The sequence below is a fragment of the Aegilops tauschii genome, chromosome 2 (genome assembly GCF_002575655.3).
Source record: "Aegilops tauschii subsp. strangulata cultivar AL8/78 chromosome 2, Aet v6.0, whole genome shotgun sequence".
In the NCBI taxonomy this organism is placed as follows: Eukaryota; Viridiplantae; Streptophyta; class Magnoliopsida; order Poales; family Poaceae; genus Aegilops; species Aegilops tauschii.
The window spans coordinates 194,846,652-194,862,271 of NC_053036.3; the positions used below are offsets into that span (position 1 = coordinate 194,846,652).

At 46.0% G+C, this 15,620-nt stretch overlaps 2 pseudogenes; one reads left to right on the forward strand and one right to left on the reverse strand.

The window, feature by feature from the left end:
- Positions 1–1,127: 1,127 nt before the first annotated feature.
- LOC120973226 (cysteine-rich receptor-like protein kinase 6) lies at positions 1,128–10,114 on the reverse strand (annotated as a pseudogene).
- Positions 10,115–13,842: 3,728 nt separating this feature from the next.
- LOC109777198 (uncharacterized) lies at positions 13,843–14,991 on the forward strand (annotated as a pseudogene).
- Positions 14,992–15,620: the final 629 nt, after the last annotated feature.

Sequence of the window (15,620 nt, forward strand, 5' to 3'; positions counted from 1 at the left end):
CTACTGGACGGGTTTTGACCTCCAATTTGGTCCAAGTGTAAGCATTGGACTTTATTTACACACACAGGTGTTGTCATACTTTTCAATCCCGTTATCTGAAATTGCGGTTTTTTCCTTCTAATCCTGCCATCATACATGTTAATTATTTGAATATTTAACACAAACACTATCTATTTGGGTTGGGACATATGTTGCCATCCCCGGTGGACTATACCACCTCTAATAAGATCGAGCCTTGAGTCACTGTTGTAGCATGTCCTAGTTTCACATCTTAGTAAAGTCAATTTTACAGTACCTTCATGTCTAAAACAAGGTCGGCATATGGTCTAGATTGCACTTTCACTTTATCATTAATTCATTTCCATGTCTAACATGCATATAACGGACGAGAATGTATGGAGTAATCCCGGTGTGGAATACTCCCAGTGCTCCCAAAAATTTTGGCCTATAAAAAATTACCAAAACTTATGAACAAAATCTCAATACTTATACTGTATGTATCTAGTATGTCACAAAGTTCCAAAGTTTCTGTAGCTCAAGAAATAAAAAAGAAGAATCCAGCATTCTTATTGTTAGTGAGCTGAATTCACAGCCCAAATTGGATTAGTACTATTCACAGCAATATTTGTCATTTTTGTTTCTAGACGTGTGTTTCAAATCCATCGATTTGATTTTTTTGTTATATGATTTATACATAAATTTGTCTATATTGCCAATTTTTGTTCAAATTTTTCATGACTTCTAGAATGAGATTTCTAGAGTTGGGAGTACCGGGAGTGTAGAATACCTTCTCTATAATCGATTTTACAAGCTACAGTAGATATGTCTCAAAGGACGGTCTGACGGTAGATAGTATGGTGATTTTGTTGATCTGCCCAGCAGCTCTCAGGTCTTGTACTAGTTCCAGTGCTATGTAGTTTTGAAACAGATATGTAAATATTCTCATAGTCCCTTGTAAATATTGCTTATGATGGAAAATCTTGTTATATATGCAGGAATAGGATAAATGGGTGAAATTCTGAGTCACTAATGGAATACAAACAGTGCCCTGTCTAATTAATTTGTCAACACAAGAAGAACATCCAAAACCAGTAGTCACACACTTTGTAAATGGAATAAATGACCGTTTATCTACCATCAGTAGTGGTGAGGGTTATATCATTTCTGGTGCATGATAAATTGATGTTTACTGACACATCTACTCTGGTATAGGAGTAAGCTGGTTGCCTTGGCTCTGGTACGGTGATGTCGTCACTGCTAAGCATTGCAACAATATCAGACATAGTGGGACGGTCTACTGCTTTTACTTGGACACACATCAGTGCCAACCTGAGACATTTCATCATGTCTCCTGGTTCATATTCATCACCAATTGATTGATCAATGAATTCATGCCATCTTTTTTCATCCCACATCTGCCATGCCTGAAAATAGGGTTCTTACATAAATTTGACGGTAGGGGTAACCTTATATATCGGCATTTAAATTTGCATAAAAACTTATAGCTAATAATACGGGAAAAGAATGGAAAGTCCCCTACAATTCATGGAAAAAAAATTCGAGAATGCACCAATTTTACAGATTCAAACTTGCTTACATATTGAAGAAGATTGTGAAATTCTCCTTCTCCATAATGCTGAAATCCTGCACTCCTCTTTCCACTTATAATCTCAAGAAGCAATACCCCAAAACTGCAAACATCTGACTTGATGGAAAGGAGGCCCTCAAATGCGTACTCAGGGGCCATGTAACCACTAGGAAAGATGACATGCAATAATCAGAAGGAAAATGTGTGGGTAGAAACATTAATTGGTAATTTACTCGTGTGCTATACTTACTATGTTCCAACCAGCCTGCTTGTTTTTGTTTGAGTGGCATTTGACGGAAATATCCTTGCCATGCCAAAATCAGAGATCTTAGGATTTAACTCGGAGTCTAACAGAATATTGCTTGCTTTCAGATCCCTATGGATGATACGCAGCCGTGAATGCTCGTGAAGGTATAGAAGCCCTTGGGCTATTCCTTCAACTATTTTAAGTCGTATCATCCAGTTTAATGATGTCCTCCTGTTTGGATCTGCAAATATGACACACGGCCAAGTGTTTAGTACTATAGAGGGGAAGGCATACAATTGAACATTAGCAAATTACTCCAAAAACCAACCGAAAATGAAGTAGTCCAAGCTTTTGTTTGACATGTATTCATAGATCAGTATCTTCTCTTCGTCATGGATGCAACAACCCAGCAGCCTAACAAGATGTCTGTGTTGAAGTTTTGCTACCAGTTGGATCTCATTTTTGAATTCCACTAGACCTTGTCTTGGCCGTGCAGCAAGTTTTTAAATTGCTACTTCTTGTCCGTCAGGAAAAATTCCCTGCAAAAATCATGAACCATCCTCTATAACTTAGAATGGTGCCATGTTAATTTTGTTTTTATCAAGGAAATATGAATACAACAGAAAATACTTTGTAAACGGGCCCGAAGCCACCCTGTCCTAATATTTTGCTGGGTGAGAAGTTGTCTGTAGCATCTGCAATTTGCGAGAAATCATACAGGGAGAACTCAGAGCCGGTATCTTCCATCTTCTAAAGCCTAAGGATTTCATCCATGTTCTTGGGCTGCTCCGTGGAATTTATCTTCCCTAAATGTACACCCCTCCATCAGTTATCAGTTATTACATGAAATTAGATCACTTGGTAGTGAGTTAGTTTTCACTATCATCATTAGCGCATGGAATTTATTGAACTGCTTACCTCTTTTTCTTCCTCTACGCAATTTAGCTTGTGAATAGCGAATTTAGGAACGAAAACAGAGAGCGTCGAACTAGGGTTCTTGTTGCGAATTGGGAAAGTAGATACAGCACGCCACCGGTGGCTAGGGTTTACACCCAATACACAAAGTCATGCCCCTCTTGCAAGCAAGGTCGCTGGCTTTATAGCCATTACAAGACGGAAAAGGTGAAGGAAAGCAAAACAGAGCACATGCGCTTGTCGGAGCCGCTACAGTTAAGTCACTAGCATCACCCGCCCTTGGATGGCAGATCGACGGAGGAGAGCTGCCCACTTGATCGAACCGTTATCTTCGCTCCAGAGCCACACGATGACAGATCTACGGCTACTGAGTCTTCCGGCACGCTGGACAGGGAAATGATAAGAACTGAGCCTGACAATACCCCCCCCCCAATTGAAACCGAGCTTGTCCTCAAGCTCTGAAAGATGGGAAAACTTTCTGAATAAATGCAGAGTCTTCCCAAGTAGCTTCCTCCACGGGCATGTTGGTCCACTTAACCAACCACCTGACGACAGGAATACTGATGTTTCCTTGCTTCCTTGGAATGAGTGTTCGTTCGAGCACAACTTCAGGCTCCACCTTGATAATACCATCAGGGCCAACTAGAGGAAGCATAGGGGAAGGTATTACTGTTGGCCCAATGTGTTTCTTCAGTTGGCTGACATGGAATGTGTCATGAAGCTGGTAGCCTTCTGGCAACAGTAATTTGTATGCATGGTTTCCAATTCGTTCCATTACTCTGAAGGGGCCATAAAACTTAGAGTGCAGCTTCATGTGCCTATGCAGGCTGAGAGAAGTGTGTCTGTAGGGCTGCAACTTCAAATAGACCATGTCCCCCACTACAAACTCTCTTTCCTTCCTTTTCTTATCAGCAAAGAACTTCATTCGAGATTGAGCTTTAAGCAGATTGTGCTTGATTACTTCCAGTGCCAATTCTCTGTTATGCAACAGATCTTCATTATCCTCACAAATTGCATCAGGCAAAGCAGATTCAGCAATCATAGGGGGAGGAAAACCATATAGAGCCTGAAAGGGTGTCATTTTTAATGATGTGTGGAAAGAAGTGTTGTACCACCACTCAGCTAGTGACAACCACCCATGCCATTTCCTTAGTTGTTGGAAACACATACATCTCAAGTAGTTCTCCAAACACTGATTAACTCTTTCTGTTTGACCATCAGTTTGAGGGTGGTAGCTGGTGCTCAAGTGCAACTTGATCTTCAAGGATTTGAACAGTTGCTGCCATAGATGACTAGTAAAAATCCTGTCTCTGTCAGTGACAATCACCAAGGGCATCCCATGTAACCTGAAGACATTATTAGAAAATGCTCTTGCAACAGATTGCACTGTAATGGGATGTTTCGTAGCAATGAAATGAGAGTACTTAGTGAATCTGTCAACCACTACCAAAGTCAAGTTCTTGTGTTCAGACTTAGGTAGCCCTTCCACAAAATCCATGCTCACATGTGCCCAAGCAAAATCAGGCACAGGAAGTGGTCCCAACAACCCGAGGTAAGGAGTGTGCTCAACTTTGTTCAACTGGGAAACAGGACATTGCTTGACAAACTGCACCACATCTTGCTTTAAACCCTACTAGTGAAAAACTAATTTCACTCTCTGGTAAGTAGCCCTTTCACCAGAATGGCCTCCCAACTCTGAACTATGGAATGTTTGGAGGATTTCCTGTCTAAGGTTAGAAGCATATCCCACTACAATCTTGTTATGAAATCTCAATATTCCATTTTTGAAGGAGTAAGCAGTGGTATCAGATTTATCCACAGCACATTGAGCTATGAGCTCCTTGATCTTACTATCCTGATGGTAGCTTGTTGTGACCTGTTTGACCCAAGCAGGAGAAGCTGCAGTTGCAGTTAAAGCATGAATCACATGTTTTACTCTGGATAATGCATCAGCCACCTTGTTCTCCTTTCCTTTTTTGTATTCAATTGTAAAGTTATATCCTAGCAACTTCAGCAACAGTTTATGTTGAATGCCTTCAGTAATTTTCTGTTCCTGAATATATTTCAGACTTTCTTGATCAGTTTTGATCACTAAGGATGTTGCTAAGAAATAATGCTTCCACTTCTTAACAGCTTCAATTATGGCCAAGGCTTCCTTGTCATAAGTGCTCATTGCAGTTGCTTTGGGGCCAATGCTCTTGCTGAAGTAAGAAATAGGTTTTCCCTCTTGCATCAACACAGCTCCCAATCCATACCCACAAGCATCAGTTTCCAAAATGAAAGGTTTGGAGAAATCAGGCAGTGCTAACACAGGGGTGTTGGTAAGCTTGTTTTTCAGAGTCACAAATGCTTCTTGTTGCTCTTCCTTCCACGAGAAACCATCCTTCTTTAAGCAATCAAATAGTGGTCTACATATTACTCCATATCCCTGGATAAACCTTCTGTAATATCCACTTAGTCCCAAAAAACTTCTCAATTCAGTTACAGTAGTAGGAGTTGCCCAATCTCTAATGGACTATATCTTAGATGGGTCAGTAGAGACTCCCTCAGAGTTAATAACATGACCCAAATATTCAATCTCTTGCTGTCCAAAAGAGCACTTTTCCATTTTTGCATATAGTTTGTTTGCTTGCAATATATCAAACACTTGCTTTAAGTGGTCCTTGTGTTCTTTCAAGGAGAAACTGAACACCAATATATCATCAAAGAAAACCACCACAAATTTGAGATGGCCAAACAATAAGTTCATTAATGCCTTAAAGGAGGGAGGACCATTAGTTAGTCCAAAGGACATAACTAAAAATTCAAACAGTCCCATGTGAGTAGTGAATGCAGTTTTTGGTATATCCTCTTCTGCCATCCTGATTTGGTGATATCCATTTCTGAGATCAATTTTGGAAAAAATCTTTGCTCCTTTAAGTTGATCCAAAAGGTCCTCAATCACAGGAATGGGATATTTATTCTTGATAGTTATAGCATTCAATTTTCTGTAATCAGTGCATAACCTCCAAGATCCATCTTTTTTCTTGACCAGTAGCACAGGAGAAGAAAAAGGGCTTGTGCTAGGTCTGATGATCCCATTTTTTAGCAGCTCCTTGATGATTTTCTCCAAAATTTCTTTCTAATGGTGAGGAATTCTATAAGGCCTTTGGTTAACCACCTTTGCTCCTTCCACTAAGGGAATTATGTGATCACAAGGCCTGCTAGGAGGCAATTCAGTTGGCTCTTGAAACAACTGTTCATACTGGTCCAACAGTGGCTGCAATTCAGTAGGGATTTCTGGGCTAGCTGTTGTAAATTCAGTACCAGAAGTTGTGAACAAGAAAAACCCACAGACAGCTTGTTCTAACGGTTTTTCAGTGTTGTCCCTAGCCTCAGCTACAGGGGCCAGGGGAACAGTCTCATCCACAAATGTAATAAACTGTCCAGAACTATCAGAAATTTTCATTTCCATTTTAATAAAGTCCATTTGTATTGGACTATATTTCCTGAGCCAATCAACTCCCAAAATCATGTCATATCCTTTCAGTTTCAACACTCTGAAGATGTCAGTAAAGAGATGGCCTTGAATTTCATAAGGGCAATCTTTTGCTTGAAATTCAGTCCAGAGCACTCCCCCACTAGCAACCACCACTTTTATCTTGGATGTAGGGCTTGTACTGACAGGTAACTTGCTTGCCATTTCAGGAGAAATGAAGGTAGAAGTGCTACCACTATCCACCAGTGTTGTGGCAACTGTATTTCCTACCTTCACAGACAATATAAAAGTATTTTTTGGTTGCTCCTATACCCATAGCAGCATGCATTGACACTCTCAATACCGCTTCACCTGATGGCTGCTCCTGTGTTTCCAAATCAGGGTCATCAAAGTCTGTAACATAGATTGTTTTAGGGTTTTCAACTTCCTCGGCTTGCAGTGCTTGGATCTGAGCTCTCTGGCTCATTTTACAGACCTGCCTATGACCTGGCACCCATGGTTCTCTGCACTTATAACACACTTGGTTTTGTTTTGCCTGCTGAATAACAGTGTTTCTGTTTGGTGTGGCAGTAGTTACAGGGGTTTTGGGCTGATCAAACATTACCTGCCTTCTAGGTTGAGGAATATAAGGTTTAGTTTGCACTGCAGTAGCTGGTACCTGAGCTTTCTCCATCCTCCTAGCATACCACACTGCAGTTTGCATATCCTTAGGCCTGAAGCACTCCACATGACTTTTAATATATGGGTTAAGTCCTGCTACAAAGCTGGAAACATAATAATCATCAGGGATTCCAGGGTTTTCTCTTCTCATGATGTTCATCAGTTGCTCAAACTGCTCCACATATGCAGTAACTGTAGTAGTTTGTTGAGCTGCATGGAAGGAGCTCACAATGTCACAAACAGAATCCACAGAAAATCTGTTAGAGATGTAAGAGCAAAATTTGTGCCATGGAATATTGCTAGGAGCAAATCCTGTTCCTCACCACCATTGTACAGCAGGCCCTTTAAGGTAAGAAATGGCCAGTTCAGTTCTGTGCTCAATTGGAGTTCTGGCTGCAGCAAAGTATTGCTCTAAATTCTGTATCCAAGACTCTGGGTCTTGACCCTCAAATTCACAGATATTCAACTTTGCTGGCTTTACTGTTAGCACATTTCTTCTTCCATCAATAGGGAAATTGGGCCCTCTTCTGTATTGTGGATCAATAACCTCTTCCTCCTGCCTTTCTTCCAGTTGCACCACAAGGTTTGGTGTTGTTTCTTTACCTTGACCAAAATTTGGATGTCTATAAGGTACTTTCAGAGTCCCATCCAAATTGAGCTCTTTTCCTGTGTGATCACGCAGAGTTGCATTTCCTACAGGCAAAGGGGCTCCTTTCTCTGGCATTGTTACTGACGGAGGAGTTGGAGCTTGGAGCTGTTTGGGTCGACCAGGAGCTATTTGAGGAGATTGATTGTGGTTGTCCTTGATTTGGACACTACCCTGACCTTCCTCTCGTTCCTCTGCATTAACTGGCTCCGGATCCAACAGTAAACGCCTGAAATTATCCTGGATCTTGTCAAAATTCTTCTGCATCGTGGCAAAGTTTCTGTTCACTGTCGCTTGGAACTGCTGAAATTCTTTGCGATCTTCTTCTCTGTCGCGCTGCAGCATCTTGATGTCCAACTCCAGTGACTCAAGCTGCAACTCAGTAGTCGTGACCGAATCAGCTTGGCTTGTCATCTTGCCTGCTGCTGCAATTCACACCAGTGGTTGGGAGGGAGGGAATCCTCGTCGCCGCCGCCTACGCCGTCGCCTGCGCCCGCCTCCACTGGTACACGGTTAGATCGCAGGAGCTGGGGTTTTACCACCAGAGAATTATTCTCCGGCAACCATGCTGCAATTCTGACTGTACCCGAACTCTGCCACTCCGGCCGCCTCCTGAGTACTCCGCCGCCCAATTCAAGCGTGAAGAGGGATTTTACGGCCGACGACCAACCCCAACACTGCTCAAATCAAAATCGCCTCCGAGGAAAGACTGGCGTCTGATACCAATTGTCAGGATCAGAGCATTGATCTACGCAATTTAGCTTGTGAATAGCGAATTTAGGAACGAAAACAGAGAGCGTCGAACTAGGGTTCTTGTTGCGAATTGGGAAAGTAGATACAGCACGCCACCGGCGGCTAGGGTTTACACCCAATACACAAAGTCATGCCCCTCTCGCAAGCAGGGTCGCTGGCTTTATAGCCATTACAAGACGGAAAAGATGAAGGAAAGCGAAACAGAGCACATGCGCTTGTCGGAGCCGCTACAGTTAAGTCACTAGCATCACCCGCCCTTGGATGGCAGATCGACGGAGGAGAGCTGCCCACTTGATCGAACCGTTATCTTCGCTTCAGAGCCACACGATGACAGATCTACGGCTACTGAGTCTTCCGGCACGCTAGACAGGGGAATGATAAGAACTGAGCCTGACAGCATGGCCCTTCCGTTGCCCTGAATATTGCAAGAGAATAATTGACATGCAGCGAATGAACGATACTTCTAATAGCCTCTCAAGGCTCCAGCTCTTTCATACTTTTAGAAGGGAAATATGTCAGAAGGTGACTCAGATAGGTAAATTCATGTTTTTTTCATGGTTGCTCCTTCCAGTATATGTACCCAATTTGATTAAGCAAACTGAACCTTCGTGCCATTACCCGTCTTCTGTTAGTTCTATTACTATTATAGATCATACATCTAGCAAAACTCTGTGCAATTTTACTTTTCATTCTTAAGCTACCCAGAAACACAGGGAGTATGTTTTCAGTCTTATGATCCTATCTAACTGTTGATAGTCCAACTCTGAGGGTAAAAAAGGGCGGAAAAACTTAATGCTCAAGACAAAAAATGTATATGGCATAATGATCTGAATATGTGACATGTTCAATTAGAGTTTGGAATAACATGGGCAACAACTTGCCTGTGGAATTGAAAAAGGAAAAAACCTTGCCTGTGGCAGTCTCCGTAAAGAACTGGGTGCCGGTCTCGTACCGGAGTGTGCACCGCGCACCATGAATCGCCCCGCCCATCTTGCTGCTACCGATCCGCCGCTGTATCTCAGCGCCGATTCCGTCGAGGCAAGCGCGGCAGCGCTCCGGCGGCATGTCCTGCGTGCACTGCGCGAGCCCGTACACGGTCCGCTCGCTCTCCCGCGACGACCACGGCGCGTCGGCCGTTGCGTACCTGTCCGGCTGCGCTGCCGCGGCCTCGGCAAGGGATCTCGTTAGCTTGGCGACCAGCTCGTCGAACTGCCCAGCATCGGCGGCCGGCACAAGGTTCAGGTTGGTGCCGTCGACCCACAACGGCGCGTTGCTGAAGGCGGAGAGGAAGTCCTCGTCGGAGAAGCGAAGCTGGTACAGCTCGGAGTAGAGCGCCACGTCCTTGTGGAGCGCGCATGCGGCGGCCCCGGTGCTGTCGGCGTTGATGGTCCTGCCGAAGGCCTCCCGGAGGCGCCTGCTGCAGTCGGCGCCGGTGGAGTCCCCTCGGCAGAGCACGGCGCCGTAGACCTTGTCGGAGCCCGTGCCGGCCGTGCCAGTGGCCGAGTGGGACTTCATGGCTCTCGCGGTAAGTTCATCGGCGAGGAATCTAAGGCTGGTCCGGTAGGTGCTGTTTGGGCTGTACTTGCTGTTGGCGCCGGCGCAGAACAGCTGGTCACCGGCCGATGGCGCCGGCGAGGAGAGCAGCAGAACTACGAGGCCTACAAACATCGCACGGCCGGGATAGGGAGCGAAAAATGATCTTCCGTTTGGAGTGTTTTCATTCGAAATGTAACAGAGCATCATCGCAAAAGAAAAGAAAATTAACACAACGCACCAGGGGCAAGGTAAGAACAGAAACTGAAGTGGAACTGCATAGGTGATTACGACGTGTCTGCAAATCGATTGACGACTGCGGAGGCACAGCCGCGAAATAACATGCACGGGCAACTGCTTTGATCTTTCCTCCTTTGCTGAGTGTATTGACTGCAGCTACACTTTCAACACGGCACTGCAGTTTACACGTTGATCGCTACACGAGTCGTGCGAGGATATCACGTACCGTCTCGTGCTCCCATGATACTAGAGCTCCTGGACCATTGGATCTCATGCTCCGATGATACAGGTGCTCTTGAACCGTTGGATTCTGGATCCAACAGTTGGTGTCAGAGCCTCTAGACCTACGTGGAATTATGAGACTCTTCGGGGTTTTTTTTTGCAAGTTTGGGCAAGGATCCAATGGCCCAGGAGCTCCCGTATCAAGGGAGGCATGGAAGGTGTGGGACTACCTGATATTCCCGGTGTGAGTCATTTGTGTTTCGTTGGTTGTATTCTCTAAAAGCATCTTCAATGACATTTACCTAATTTGAATCATGTCTGTGAACGCGTCCGCATATAGGAACATACTGACCCTCATTTCCGGTCAACCACGCTCCCCATGCAAACCTTCATGCTTATGCAAATACATGCACGATGGATTATTGAACCGTACAAATAACAAAGAACAACCAAAATAACACATGTCAATTAAAAAATAAACGGTTTAGGTTTTAAAAATAGTTCAAACATAAATATTATCCGGAGTGCATAGTGTAAACATAACTAATAAGAAATCACCAATTTAATGGTTTCCAATGTGAATCAACATATGCTCCACAGGATCATTGAGTAGTTGCACACGCGCATGTTGATCTTAAAGTTGTCGATGCATCTCTAAGAATTTAACAACATGCATTGCATCTTCTTCCAGGAGGCAGACATTTACTCCAAGCTTCTCAAAACAGAAATATGGAAAGCCACATGGCCCTCCTGTGCAAGATTACACCAAGCTCTTCAAATACTCTCTTCACATCCTTCATAATAGCTTCTTGCATTTGTGCAAACAAACATCTTTTTTGTCTTGGGGCTCATGGATAGTCTTCACAACCACCGACCACTAATGATAGATATCATCGGCAAGGTAGTACCCATGCTGTAGTTGTGCGTGTTGATAGTGTAGTTACACATTGTAGTATCCCATCGCAAAGTCCCTTGAGAATAACATAGGACGTTGAAGGACACTGATGTTGTTGTGGGAACCTGGCATGTCAAAGAATGACAAATCCACGAGTCTTTTGATGCCACTGACTCAAGTATGATGTTTCCCACTTCTATTTCGTGCTCCAGCGCATCTTCCTGACACCTTGCGCACACCCAAGGCGACCCCTAAGCACGACTTTGACCATGCACGAGAACCACCACCACCAATCGACATTTCTAGTGAGGCAAGAACATTCCCGACCCGTCGTCTTGTTCATTCGCTTCGTCGCGCTGCAATGCACCTCGCTGACAACTTGCGCAACACTAGGGAGCACTAAAGCTTAATCGTCGTCCAAACCTTAAGGTCACCGTCGTGTCTGCATCTCTAGGGAGTGATTCCCAATGACTCTCTCCATCCTTGGTGCCACCATGGTCACCGTCCTGTCGTGCTGAGCCGGAATGTATAACGCCAAGGACTCCCTGTAGCATTGATCCTAAGCACCACCATAGCGTCGCCGATGGCATATATTGACCCGCCAAAATCCTAGGATGATGTGGGCTCTTGTGAGCCGTTCATCCCCTCAGATTCGTCAATTGCATTTTAATCAACCAAATCGGTACGACCTAATCTAAGCTGTCTTATGATCATAAAATCCAACATCATGTTATATTTCAAGGGGGAATTGGTACCAAGCAATCACGTTCCGCCACGTGTCCATTTCTGTCAAAGCCAAAAAATGTTGCCATGCAGAGTTTCCACTGATTTCAAAACGCTGCCATGGCAAAGTTTTTGGACAAAAACAAAATTGAATCTGGAGCTCCAAATTTAGTAAGTCTTTTTGCATTGAGTTCATGTTGATCCCAAGTATCCAGTAGAACCAAATTGGCACAAGTTTGGATTTTTAAAATTTATTGTTATTTAAATTTGAATTCAAACTTCACTTAAACCTAGTTTATAAACCGCATGTCCATTTGAGATGAATTATTGCGATTGATTCATATGATGAGCACCATCCATTCTATTGGCCTTGGTTGGTACATGTGAAAGACCATAGTTAGATAAAGATTCGACAAGTTAAACCCATGCTCATTAGCCCCTGAAAAATGGGTTGGCCATTTTCTTGAATTAGTTCAGAGAAAGAAATCCAAAGCAAATAAGAGCCAAATGAAATTCAGAAAAAAGCATGGGTCAAAATTTTGAAAATTGGTCTGTGAGCGAACACCAGCCAAAACACAACAAGAGAGAGTAGAAGCACCACCCCCACTCGACACAATCTCTCCACGTGCACCGCAAGCGCATCAAAAGACCAACCTGGCAGAGTTTTTGGACAAAATCAAAATTGAATCTAGAGCTCCAATTTTGAAAGTCTTTTTGCATTGAGTTCATGTTGATCCCAAGTATTCAGTAGAACCAAATTGGCACAAGTTTGGATTTTTAAAATTTATTTTCATTTAAATTTGGATTCAAACTTCAATTAAACCTAGTTTATAAACCGCATGTCCATTTGAGATTATTTTTTGCGATTTTTCATATGATGAGCACTATCCATTCTCTTGGTCTTGGTTGGTATATGTGAAAGAGCATAGTTAGATAAAGATTCGACAAGTTAAAATCATGCCCATTAGCCCCTGAAAAATGGTTTGACCATTTTCTTGAATTAGTTCAGAGAAAGAAATCCAAAGCAAATAATAGCGAAATGAAATTCAAAAAAGGCATGGGTGAAAATTTTGAAAATTGGTTTGTGACAGAACACCAGCCAAAACACAACAAGAGAGAGTAGAAGCACCACCCCCACTCGACACAATCTCTCCACGCGCACCGCAAGCGCAGCAAAAGACCAACCTGGCACACGACGCAGCCACTCCCGCCATACCGCAAGCGCAGCGATGCGACGTTGCATGGCGGCGAACCACACAAGGGACACACCGGACAAGTGTTGTACCGACCAGGCACACGATGCATTTACTTCTTGCACATCGCAAGCGCAGGGATGTGACATTGCATCGCAGCAAAAAAAAATGACTCAACCGACAAGTCGTATCTAACCTAGGGCAGTCTGATCTACACAAATCGAGCACTCTCCCTAACGACCTCGTCACAGGGCACACCTGGCACACTGGAGAAGCCGAGACATACCAAGCACATGGCGCATCCATTTTTCTCGCACCGCAAAGAGCAGCGATGCGACATTTGTAGCGATGAACGAGGCACAACCGACAAGCGGTGTCCAACCCAGCACCCATGAAGCATGTCCCAATGCAACATGCGAAAAATGGTGTATGCCTATCCGGGAAAGAGTTAAAAGCACCCGGAGTCCTAGAACTTGCTCTCCATGTGATGCTTTAGTCCTATAACTTAAAATTTAATCCTACTTAGTCCCTCAACTTGCATAAGATGTGCAAATTTGGTCCTGACAAATCAAAAAGCGCCATGTGGATGTGTGGGTGCATACCCGGTCAGCGCGTGCTCTTTTGCAAAGAGGCCCCTGGCGTTGCGGTGAATCAACCCGCACAAACCAAACCATCAACTCAAACGGAAAAACCAAAACGCAAGTACACGTCCGTCCGGCCGAAACGCAACCATCAACCAGCTAGAGGACATGGGGGCGCAGAGAACTCTCCTCGCGAGCTTCCTGCTCGCCGCGTTGGCCACCCAGGCCTTCGTCGCCATCTCGGCCAGGACCGGCCCGACGGACAAGGCAAGCCAAGGTGCGTACCTAGCTACTCTGGATCTTGTGCATGCAGCTTGTGGTGAGTAGTGAGCTAGGTTGTAACAAATGTCGTCTCGTGGCGTGCTCGCAGATGATGTGAAGAAGCCGGACTATACGTCGTCGCTCGACCCGCACAACTTCCCCGGCCACGGGGGCACCACCGTGCCGCTTCCCTCGCACGGAGGCTCCTCCGGCACGCCGCCTTACCACAGAGGCTCCGGCACTACGCCGTCGCACGGCGGCTCCGGCTCGACTCCGTCGCACAGCGGCTCCGGGTCGTTGCCTGACCCGTCGCACGGCGGGTACGGGACGCCGCCTTCGCACGGCGGCTCTGGTTCGTTGCCTGACCAGTCGCACAGCGGAGGAGGTTACGGGTCCACTCCGGACGCGCCATCCCACGGCGGAGGCGCGTACTGGCGGTGCCTACGGCAGCTCACCCACGCCGTCCCACGACGGGCCTACGGGAGCTCCTCGACGCCGGCCCACGACGGAGGCTCCTACAGGGGAACTCCGGCTGCACCGTCGCACAGCAGCCACGGGTCTGTCACACCGACGCCGCTCATGCCAGTCGACCCCAACAGCCTCGGGACATGCGAGTAAGCCACTTACACCGGCACGTAACATTTTCTTTCTTCTGTGCATACCACGAGTTAAGTCACTGACGTGTTGGGCCCGTGACGCTCCACTTGTTTTTGCACGTAGCTACTGGAGGACGCACCCCATGCAGACCTGGTCGGCGCTGGGAGCTGGCCGAGCTCGGTGAGCCACTTCTTCGGCGCCGCCGGTGGCGCGATCGCCGGCGGCCCGAGCGTGAGCATCAAGGACGCGCTGGCGAACACGAGGACCGACGGCGCCGGCGCGCTGCTGTGCGAGGGCACCCTATCGCTGCTCAACTCCATGACCCGCCCGGGGTTCGCCTACACCACCCAGCAGGTGAGGGACGCATTCGCGGCGGCCGCGGCTGGTGGCTCCGACAGTGCCGTGGCGGCACAGGCGGCGGCGTTCAAGAAGGCCAACGAGGGGAAGAAGGCATAGATCGACTGGATTGCCATTGAGTGGGCTTTAGCTAGCTTAAAGCTGTAGGTGGGACTGATCGTGGGAGTCCCACCACAACCCCACTTAATCCCAACACACTTTGATGATAGCCAACACTCCATTAGTTTTTATGTGGGTTATATGGGCATAAGTGGGATCCCACTTCCGAGCGACACGAATCAAACTGGCCTGACCATCACCAACGCCAAACAGAAGGCGCTTTGCTTAGACCGGCCGACCAACAACCTAATTACCCCCTAATCTCTTGATCTTGCTATCCTGCATAAATATGCATGCACGTCCTGTTGTCTGCACTATGCATCAAGCAAGCTGACAACTAAACCTGCACTGAAACAGGTACAAGCCGCTCGCCGGCGTCGTTGTCCGCGAACGTAAAGACCTGACAGCAGGAGGCGATCTTGTCGATGAGGCTCTCGGCCTCGGGCTCCGGCGACGGCGGCGTCAGCTTGCTGGCCTCCGCGGCGAACACGAAGACATCCTCGGGATTGTCGAGTTGGAGCAAAGTGCAGCAGCGTGGTAGACATCCTCTTCTTAGGCATCCTTGACACGTCCATGTTGACGTCCGGTCGGCACTGGCGTTGGCGAGGCCAAGCGCGAGCGCCCGCTGCAAC